This window comes from Tupaia chinensis, unplaced genomic scaffold (assembly GCF_000334495.1).
Source record: "Tupaia chinensis unplaced genomic scaffold, TupChi_1.0 Scaffold000647_1, whole genome shotgun sequence".
Classification (NCBI taxonomy): Eukaryota; Metazoa; Chordata; class Mammalia; order Scandentia; family Tupaiidae; genus Tupaia; species Tupaia belangeri.
In genome coordinates this window covers 3,267,098-3,276,795 of record NW_006160168.1, presented here as the reverse complement: position 1 = coordinate 3,276,795, position 9,698 = coordinate 3,267,098, and positions in this window count along the sequence as shown.

Here is a 9,698-nt window from a genome sequence, read left to right as displayed (position 1 = left end):
GCATGTATCAGTGCTTTATTCCTTTTCATTGCTAAATAATATTCCATTGTATGGTCATACCACATGTTGGTCATCTACTCACCAGTTGTTTCTACATGTTGGCTGTTAGTAAAAATACTGCTATAATCATTGCATACAAATTATGTTTTGTTTCTCCTGGGTAGGCTCTCCTACTCAGGTCATATGATAACTCTATATTTTCAAGGAACTGTCAGTTTCTCTAAGTGGCTACATCATTTTATAATCCTCCTAATAATATTTGAGGATTCCAATGTCTTCACATTCTGACCAGCATTTAATATCTGTTTTTTTTCCTGCGATCATTTAATTTTTTTTTTTTTTTTTTTTTTATTTTTAGCCACTCTAGCAGGCGTGAAGTGGTCTCATTGTGGTTTTTGTTTGCAATCCCTAATTATAATGATGTGCAATCTTTTTTCATATGCTTATTAGCCATTCATGTGTCTTCCTTGGAGAAAAGTCTAATCAAATTCCTGCCCATTTAAAATTTTTTTGTCTTTTTGACTTTTTAGCAGTTTTTTTAAAAAATACATTCTAGATTTAAATGCCTAATAAATGCATGATTTGCAAATATTTCTCACTGTAGGTTTTTCTTTTTCACTTTTTTAAAAAAATAATTATTTTATTTAACTGTATTTATTTATTTTAATTTGACCAGAGAAAGAGAGAGGGAAAGTGAGAAAGCAAGCTTCCAGGTCTGGGACTCAAACTGTGGTCAGCCATGTGGGAGTCCAGTGTCCATAACCACCATGCCACCTGCCAGCCCCCTCTTCTTCACTTTTTTAAAAAAGCTCATTTCCTTGAGCAGGGGGTAGAGGCGCATTCTCAACAAGGTTTCATGCTATAGTCTTCCCCCAGCCCTACAGTTTGCTAGGATTACAGGTGGGTTCACGGGGATGCCTGGCATGCTCAGACCACCTGGGACATGAACCCAGAGCCTTCTCACACTGCTCCTAGCACATCACAGCAGTTCTCCTACTGCCTGCAGCATTGTGGCTAGGCATCTTTTCACTTTCTTTCCTTGAAAATTAAATTTATTTTTATTTATTTGAGTCTTTAATGTCCCTTAATTTTTTAAAATAAAAATTTAGTTTTCTTATGAATGAGAGAGACAGAAAGACAGTGTCCCTAGCAGGATCCTGACACCATATCCCTCCTCTGTCCCAGCTGGCCTTGAATCATAGGCACACATATACAGAGGCCTCCAGGCATGAACTCGGAACCTTCTTCACAAGTTAGCAGGCCCAGATGAATTGGCACATAAGTGATGCTAGTGCTTGGGAGGCTAGAAGCCACATGAAAAATCCTAGTTTAGTTCCTGAGCCAACCTAAATGTGCCAGACTTGGCTACGTGCACCTGAAATCTTGACTAATTGGGAGGCTGGGACAGGAGGATCATGACACAATGAGAGATCATCAAGAAAACCTTGTGTTTCTCCCTTCTGCTCTGCCTCTCCTTGTCTCTCCTAAAGTAAAACAAGAAATCATGCCATCTATGAACAGAGACTGTTTTATTTGTTTGTTTCCAATATAGATATCTTTTACATCTTTTTCTGACCTAATTGCCTTGTATAACTTGATTTAAAAGTGACAAGATCCTGATTTTAGGGGCAGCAGGTGGTGTAGTGGTTAAGGCACTGAACTACGAGCATGGTTTAAGTCCCAGACCTGACAGCTTGAAACTTGTGCCGGGCATATGTGCGTGCCTGCCCAAAATCCTGAGAGGAGAATGGAGAAGGGATTCCAGCATGGCCGTCACACCTAGGAGGTGATTTCTCACTTTCTCTCTCCCTCCATCTTTCTGTCTCTCTAGCAAGTGCATGTGCTCAATAGCAAAAAAAAAAAAAAAAAAAAAAAAAAAAAATCTCTAGAAAAAAAAGAAAATCCTGATTTTAGGAAGAAAATATTCCATCTTTTACCATAAAATATAATGTTAATTGTGCAGTTTTGTTTTGTTTAATCAGTTTTAAAATGTATCATTCATTTTCATTAGTACAATCATTTGTTGGAAGCAATTTCCATGGAAGAGTGTTGCATTTGGCTATTTCTGCATCTATGGAGCTAAATTTTTCATAGTCTTTTATTCTATTGCTATTAAAACAGGGTAATACATTAATTGAATTTTGGACATTAAACCAACTTTATATTCCTGGAATAAACCCCACTTGGTCTTCGCATATGCTTCTTTTTACGTAATGCTAGATACAGTTTGATAGTGTTTCATTGAGAAATTTTGCATTTGTGTTTAGAAGGGATCTTGGTCTATAGGTTTTTTGTAGTGTTTGGTTTTAGTGTCATAGTGTTGTTCTTATTCTACTTTCTGGAAGAGTTTTGAAGAACTGGTATTAGCTCTTTCCATGTTTAGTAGGATTCACTAGTAAGCATGTGATCCTAAGCTTTGCTTTGTATAAGATTTTGAATTAATAATTAAATCTCTTTACACCTATACCTCATTTTATTATACTTCACTCTGCTGTGCTTGTGAAGCTTGTGAATAGTACTTTTTTTAATTTACAAATTGACAGATCATAGTAGCTCTGTGTTGAGCAAGTCTATTGTGCTAGTTTTTCCAACACATACCCTCACTTTGTATCTCTGTCATTTTGGTAATTCTTATAATACCTAAGACTTTTTCATTATTATTATATCTACTATGATGATCTATGATTAATGATCTTTGATGTTACTATTGTAATTGTTTTGGGGCACCATGCCCACATGTGACAGCAAACTTTATTGGTAAATATTGTATGTGGTGGTATGGCTTCTCCACTGACCTGCCAGCCATCCGTCCAACTTTTTCCCTCTTCCTGGGCCTTCCAATTCCCAAGACACAAGAATATTAAAATTAGCCCAATTAATAAAGCTACAGAGGCATTTAGATGTTCAAGTAAAATAAAGTCACATAAGACAGGCTTTGAAAGCTAGCATTTTGTGCTAAACAGTAAGCCAAGCTGTGAATGTAAAGGAAAAGTTTTTGAAGGAAATTAAAATTCCACTTCAGTGAACACGAGTGATAAGAAAGCAAACAGCCTTATTGTGATATGGTGAAAGTTTTAGTGTTTTGGATAGAAGATCAAACCAGTCACACATTTCATTAATTTGAAGCCTAATTTTGAACAAGACCTCAATTCTCTTCAATTCTATGAAGACTAAGAAAGGTGAGGAAGCTGCAGAAGAAACTCAGATGAGGTTCAAGTCCCAGTACCAGTGGCTTGAAAAAAATCACAGGAGGCATGTGTGTCTAAAATCTCAAAAGGAGAATGGAGGAGAAGGGGTCATGGTGTGTCCATCCCCTTTGGAGGGTGGTTTCTCACTTTCCCTCTTTCCATCTCTGTTTCTCTCTGGCAAGAACACGTGCCCCATGGCAACAGACAACCAAACAAAAAACAAAAACAAAAAACCAAAAAACCTGACTCTATAACATAATAATGTTGGGCAAAGCAGCAGTAGCAAGTTATCCAGATGATATAGCTGAGATAATTGACAAAGGTGGCCACAATAAATAATAGATTTTCAATGTAGACAAGACAACCTTATACAGGAAGACGGTACCATCAAGAACTTTCACAGCTACTAAGAAATCAACAATTGGCTTCAAAACTTCTAAAGATAGGCCAGATCTCTTATTATGTGCTAATGCAGTAGGTGACTTTTTTTTTTTTTTTTTAACTTTTTTACCATAGCTTGTATGTACTCACCAGAGAAAGAGGGACAGTGATAAATCACCATCCAGGGGGATGACCATACAACAATCCCTTCTCCTCCATTCTCCTCCTGAGATCTTGGGCATGCACACACCTGTGCCCAATGTGATTTTTTAAGCCACCAGGTCTGTAACTCAAACTGCAGTTGGCCTTATGGTGGTCCAGCATCTTAACCACCATGCCACCTGCTGGCCTCAGTGGATAACTTTAAGTTGAAGCCAATGCTCATTTACCATTCTGAAAATCCTAGGGCTCTGACAAATGCTAACTCTATTCTGTCTATGCTGTCTATGTGCACAACAAATCCTGGGTGACACACATCTGTTTTCAGCATGGTTTCCTGAGTATTTTAAGCCCACTGTTGAGACCTACTTCTCAGAAAAAGATTCCTTTCAAAATGGTATTGTCAATTTATATAATGCAGCTGGACACTCAAGAGAGCTCATGGAGATGTACAAGGAAATTAATGTTGCTTTTTCAAGCCTTTTCATACTATTGTGTAGTATATGGATCAAGGAGTAATTTCAAATTTAAAGTCTTGTTATTTGAACATTATATTTCATAAAGCTTTAGCTGCAATAGACAGTGATTCCTTTGATGGGTCTGGACAAAGTAAATGGAAAACTCTGGAAAGAATTTGTCATTTTAACACCACTAACAACATTTTTTATCCAGGGAAGAAAGTCAAAATGTCAGTATAAACAGGTGTTTAGAAGAATTTGATTCTAGTCCTCATCGATGACTTTGAGGAATTCATGACTTCAGTGCAGAAAGTAACTACACTGATGGTGGAAATAGCAAGAGAACTAGAATTAGAAGTAGAGCCTGAAGCTGCAACCGAACCACTAAAATCTCATAATCAAACTTGAATCGAGGAAAAGTTGCTTCTACGGATGAGCAAAGAAAGTGATTTCTTGAGATGGAATCTACTCATGGTGAAGATGCTATGAATATTGTTGAAATGACAACAAAGGATCTGAATATTACATAAACTTAGTTGATAAAGCAGTGACAGGGTTTGAGAGGATGGATTCCAGTTTGAAATAAGTTCTGTTGTAAATAAGATGTTATCAAACAGCATTGCGTACTTCAGAGAAATCTTTCATGAAAGGAAGAGTCAACTGATGCAGCAAACTTCACTGTTCTTTTATTTTAAGAAATTGCTACAGCTACCCTAGCCTTCAGCAGCCATCACCCTTATCAGTTCACAGCCATTAACAGCAAAGTAAGACCTACTATGAGCAAAATGATATGACTCTCTGAGGGTTTAAATGATCATTAGCAATTGTTCTTGAGCAATAAAGTATTTTTAAAATTAAGGTATGAACATTGTTTTTTATTCAGCCAAATGCTATATTATATTAGGTACTTAAAAGGCTATAGTATAGTGCAAACATAAGTTTAGTATGTACTAGGAAATAAAAAAAAAAATCCATGTGATCCATGATCCACTTTGTTGTGAAATTCGCTTTATTGTGGTAGTTTGGAACCAATAGATATCACAATATATCCAAGATATGCCTGCGTGATATAATTTTACTACCTGTAGTTCTCATGTTGTTCACTGGTTTCTAGACTTGTTCATCCTACGTATCTGCTACTCGGTATCATCAGACCTACATCTCCACATTTCTTCTCCACAACCACACCACAACCCTGGTAACCACAGTCTATTCTCTGTCTCCAGATATTTGATTTTTTTTTTCCTCCACGTGTAGGTGAGATCATGGAATATCTTCCTTTCTGTGTTTTGCGTATTTTACTTAGCATAATATCCTCCAGTCTCATCCATGTTGTGGCAAATGACGAGTTTTTATTCTTTTTAGGGCTGAATTACTTATTGTTTTATTTTCTGTACTTTCTTTGGATTAAGTTTGCTTTCTTTTTCTACCTTTTTTTAAATGGTAGAAGCTTAGATTATTATGTGATATATTTAAATTTTTTTATTATATACACTTACAGTTATAAATTTCTTTCTACATACTACTTTAACTATACATGTAATTTTTGTAGGTTGTTTTCATTTTCAAACATCTAAAAATATTTTGTAAGTTTATTGTTATTTCATCTTTGATTCATTGGGTGTTATAGAATATTGTTTAATTTCCACATATTTGTGATTTCCACAAATTTCCAACTGTTATTGATTTCTAGTTTCTTTCTTATAAAATATACATTTTAAAAAAGATTTGTTTTATTTTATTATTATTTATTATTATTTTCAATTTGCTATAGGGCAAGTGCACTCACCAGAGAGAGAGAAAGAGAAAGTGAGGCAGAAGGCCACCAGGTCTAGGACTTGAACGGCAGTCGGCCATGTGGGAGTTCAGCATCTTAACCACCACATCACCAGCTGGTCCCAAATATACATTTTATGATTTAAATCTTTTTTAATTTATTGAGGCTTGTTTTATGGTCTAACGTAAGGTCAACCTCAGCAAAAGTTCTGCAGATGCTTCAGAAAAATGTTGCTGGATGGTGATATCTGTTATGTCTAATCGATATGTGGCATTACAGCACGCTGCAAAGTTTGTTCATACACTCAACATTTGGTGCTGTTGATCATGTTTCTGAACAACTGGCAAACTTTTTAAAAGCAAATATATTTGTTCATATGATTTGTTGTTTTACGATTCACACAGCTTATCTTCTTAGGCACACTATTTCTCAGACAGATTCAGCACTGGTATATTAAATCAAGCCAAAATATATTAAAATAACATTTGACTTTTAATAAACTAAAATAACTACATACATGAGAGTTCTACATTAGAATATGTAAATCAGAGAGAAGTAAACCCTTCCTTCTTCCTGTCTAAAGTGGTGTCTACATATCATTTTCTGCACCAGAAATAACATTTATTTCCTTCTAGGGACTCTGTCAGAGTATGGTTCAAATTATGGTTCCAGAGAGGCAAATCCTTCACAGATATAGTGGAGTCTGGGTTATCCAACCTCATTTGTGAAGTAGGGTATGCATGGCGCAGGGGGAATTAGAAAAACATAACGCTTTGTAAATGGGCCTATGTCACATAATGCAAGGACATTTTCATAGTTTTCACCTAAACTGTTACATATAGTTTGGTTCTAGATGAGCTCAGAATCACTTTTCTTGCACAATGTGAAAGAATTATGCAATAAGCAAAAAACATGAGAGTTCTAGCTTTGGCTGTGTGACATATTATCTGCGTGGTCTTGAACAAATGATCTGATTTCTGTTTGCCTCAGTTCCTTTTACTGCAAACTGAAGAAGGGAGACAAGAGGACTTAGAGGTTTCCTTGCCATTCTTGCACAATATTTTAACATGGGTGTATCAATAAAATGGATAATGCAAAGTCACACTTGACGTGGGTAAGAGGAACTGACATGAGAATGAAGGAAATAACGGAGAATTTAGAAGTATTTTTTCTTTCCCCAGAAATTAAGGCTTTCATACAGACTTATGGATTTTAATATAGTTTTTCTGCTCTATGCTTTTATTTCTATTGCAACTTGCAGCTAAGTCATTCTAGCCAGGCTGCTTCCTAGGATTTAGGCAGAGAGAGAGAGAGATCTTTTAGAGATAGAGACATTACTTTCTTTTCAGATGGTTCTTTAAGTGACATGATCATTGTTTAAGTTTCATCATTATGGCTTGTTACTTTTTTTTTTTTTTTGGAGAGATTTTCACTGTAGGGCACGTGCACTTGCCAGACAGAGAGAGACATAGAGACAGAAAGCGAGAAATCACCCCCCAGGGGGGATGGTCACGCCGCAATCCCTTCTCCTCCATTCTCCTCTCAGGATCTTGGGCACGCACGCACACACACGCCCGGCGTGAGTTTTAAGCCACCGGGTCCGGGACACGAACTGCGGTCGACTACGTGGGAATCCAGCGACATAGCCATTACGCTAACTGCTGGTTCCCATGGCTTGTTACTTTTGTAAATAAGAATTATCAAATGGGTGTTTAGAGTAATATTTCACAAATCAAGTTACTTGCCTTTCTGCATCACATTTTTCTATATATGTATAATCTTGAAAGATAGGTATAGTCTAAAATAAAATATTTCCTAGTATTGCTCCTACAAAATAAACATTCAAGTCTCCAAAAGCAAGATAATACTAGGAATTTATTAACTGTTCATGAACATTAAGATATTCTCTATCTACCCACAATCGATATCTATGTCCATAGGTTTTTTTTTCCCCCGTAGGGTGTGTGTGCTTACTGGAGGGAGAGAGAGACAGTGACAGTGAGAGGGAAAGTGAGAACTCACCACCATGGGGGATGGTCATGCTGCAATCCCTTCTCCTCCACATTCCTCCTGGGATTTTGGGTATTCATGCTCATGGGCCTGGCATGATTTTCAAGCTGCTAGGCTCAGGACTTGAATTGCAGTTGGCCATGTGGGAGTCCAGTGCCTTAACCACCATGACACCTGCCAGCCCCATAGCTATAGAATTCTTATTTTATTGTAATTGCCAGAGGCTTTGTGTGCTCTCTAGAGAGACAGAGAAAGGGAGAAAGCACACCTTGATGGGGTGTGGTGACACTGGGCAATCCCTTCTCTTTCATATCTCCATCCTGTCAGGGTTTGGGAAACACACACACACACACACACACACACACACACACACACACAGGCTCCTGCATGTTTTTCAAGCCTATGGGCCAGGATTGGAACTTCGTGGTTGTCTTTGTGGAATCAGCTCCCTTAAATGTTAGGCCATGAGGCTAGTCCATACATCCACACAATTTTGCAGGAATATCTGATGTGCCTAATGAGCTTCTTTGAGACCTTAGATCATCACACAGTAAATGACATATCGAACTATACCATCTACTAAGCTAATTATAAAAACAAGAAACATTCACTGTTAGAGACATTTTCAAAGTTAAAGACTGAAATAAGGTCCTTCTTACAATTGTTCTGAAAATACAACTAATTAAAACATTATTTGGTGAGAATTCTAAAAATGGTGACAATTCTATATATTTGCTGAGAATCATGCTATTTTCTCCCTTCTTTCTTCCACTATACTTGAGTTGAAGTTGGCAGGCCATCAGTGCTCTCCTGTTTCTTTTCCCCTGTGTACTACAATCTTTCTAACTTCTCTGTCACTTGCTATTCCCTGTGTGTCTCTAAAACAACCACTCAAGCATCTCTGCCAATTTCTAAGTATACACACTTATGCATGTCATAAAAAGAATATCATCAAGTCCTGATTTGAGATCACCAGATATATATGCTCCCTCCCTCAGCACTCTCCACCAAGAAAGGTCCTTTGAAGGATAAGACAACTGCTGAAGAACAAACTTGGTCAATCACACAGAAGTACAAAAGAGCAGAGAGAACAATTAACCTCTGACTGGTAACAATCTGCTTGTATCTTCATGCATGGCAGTTGTTACCCTTTTCTTTTTTTAAAATTTGCTATAGGGCAGATGAGCTTGCTCTGGGAAGGAGGGGGGAGTGTGGCCACCTATCAATCCCTTCTCCTCCATTTTCCTCTTGGGATTTTGGGCATGCACACCCATGTGCCCACGTGTTTTTCAAGTCACCAGTCCGGGACACAAACTGTGCTGTCAGCCATGTAGGATCTAGTTGCCTTAACCACCACGCCACCAGCTGTCCCCAGTTACTATGCTTTTCTAAGCAACATTTCTATGCAAGTAATTATGGGCCATAAAAGCTGTTGAGGAATCAGAATAATTAAAATTGCCTTTGGTCATAACTGGATTAAAAACTCAAGGTGATCTGTTAATATTTTCCAACTCTGTGTTTGCCTTAGACGGAAAGACCTAGTCTAAAATGAATCTGTAAAGTTGTACAATTAAAAGACACATTTAAAAATATTTTTAATGATGAGATACTTAAAATAATTCAGTGTTCTACTTTATAATTTTTATATTGCTATAAAACATCCTCTGAAACTTTTACTTAGATTTGTTTTATTTAGATTTTCCCCTTTTTTGTTCTATTCCAGTC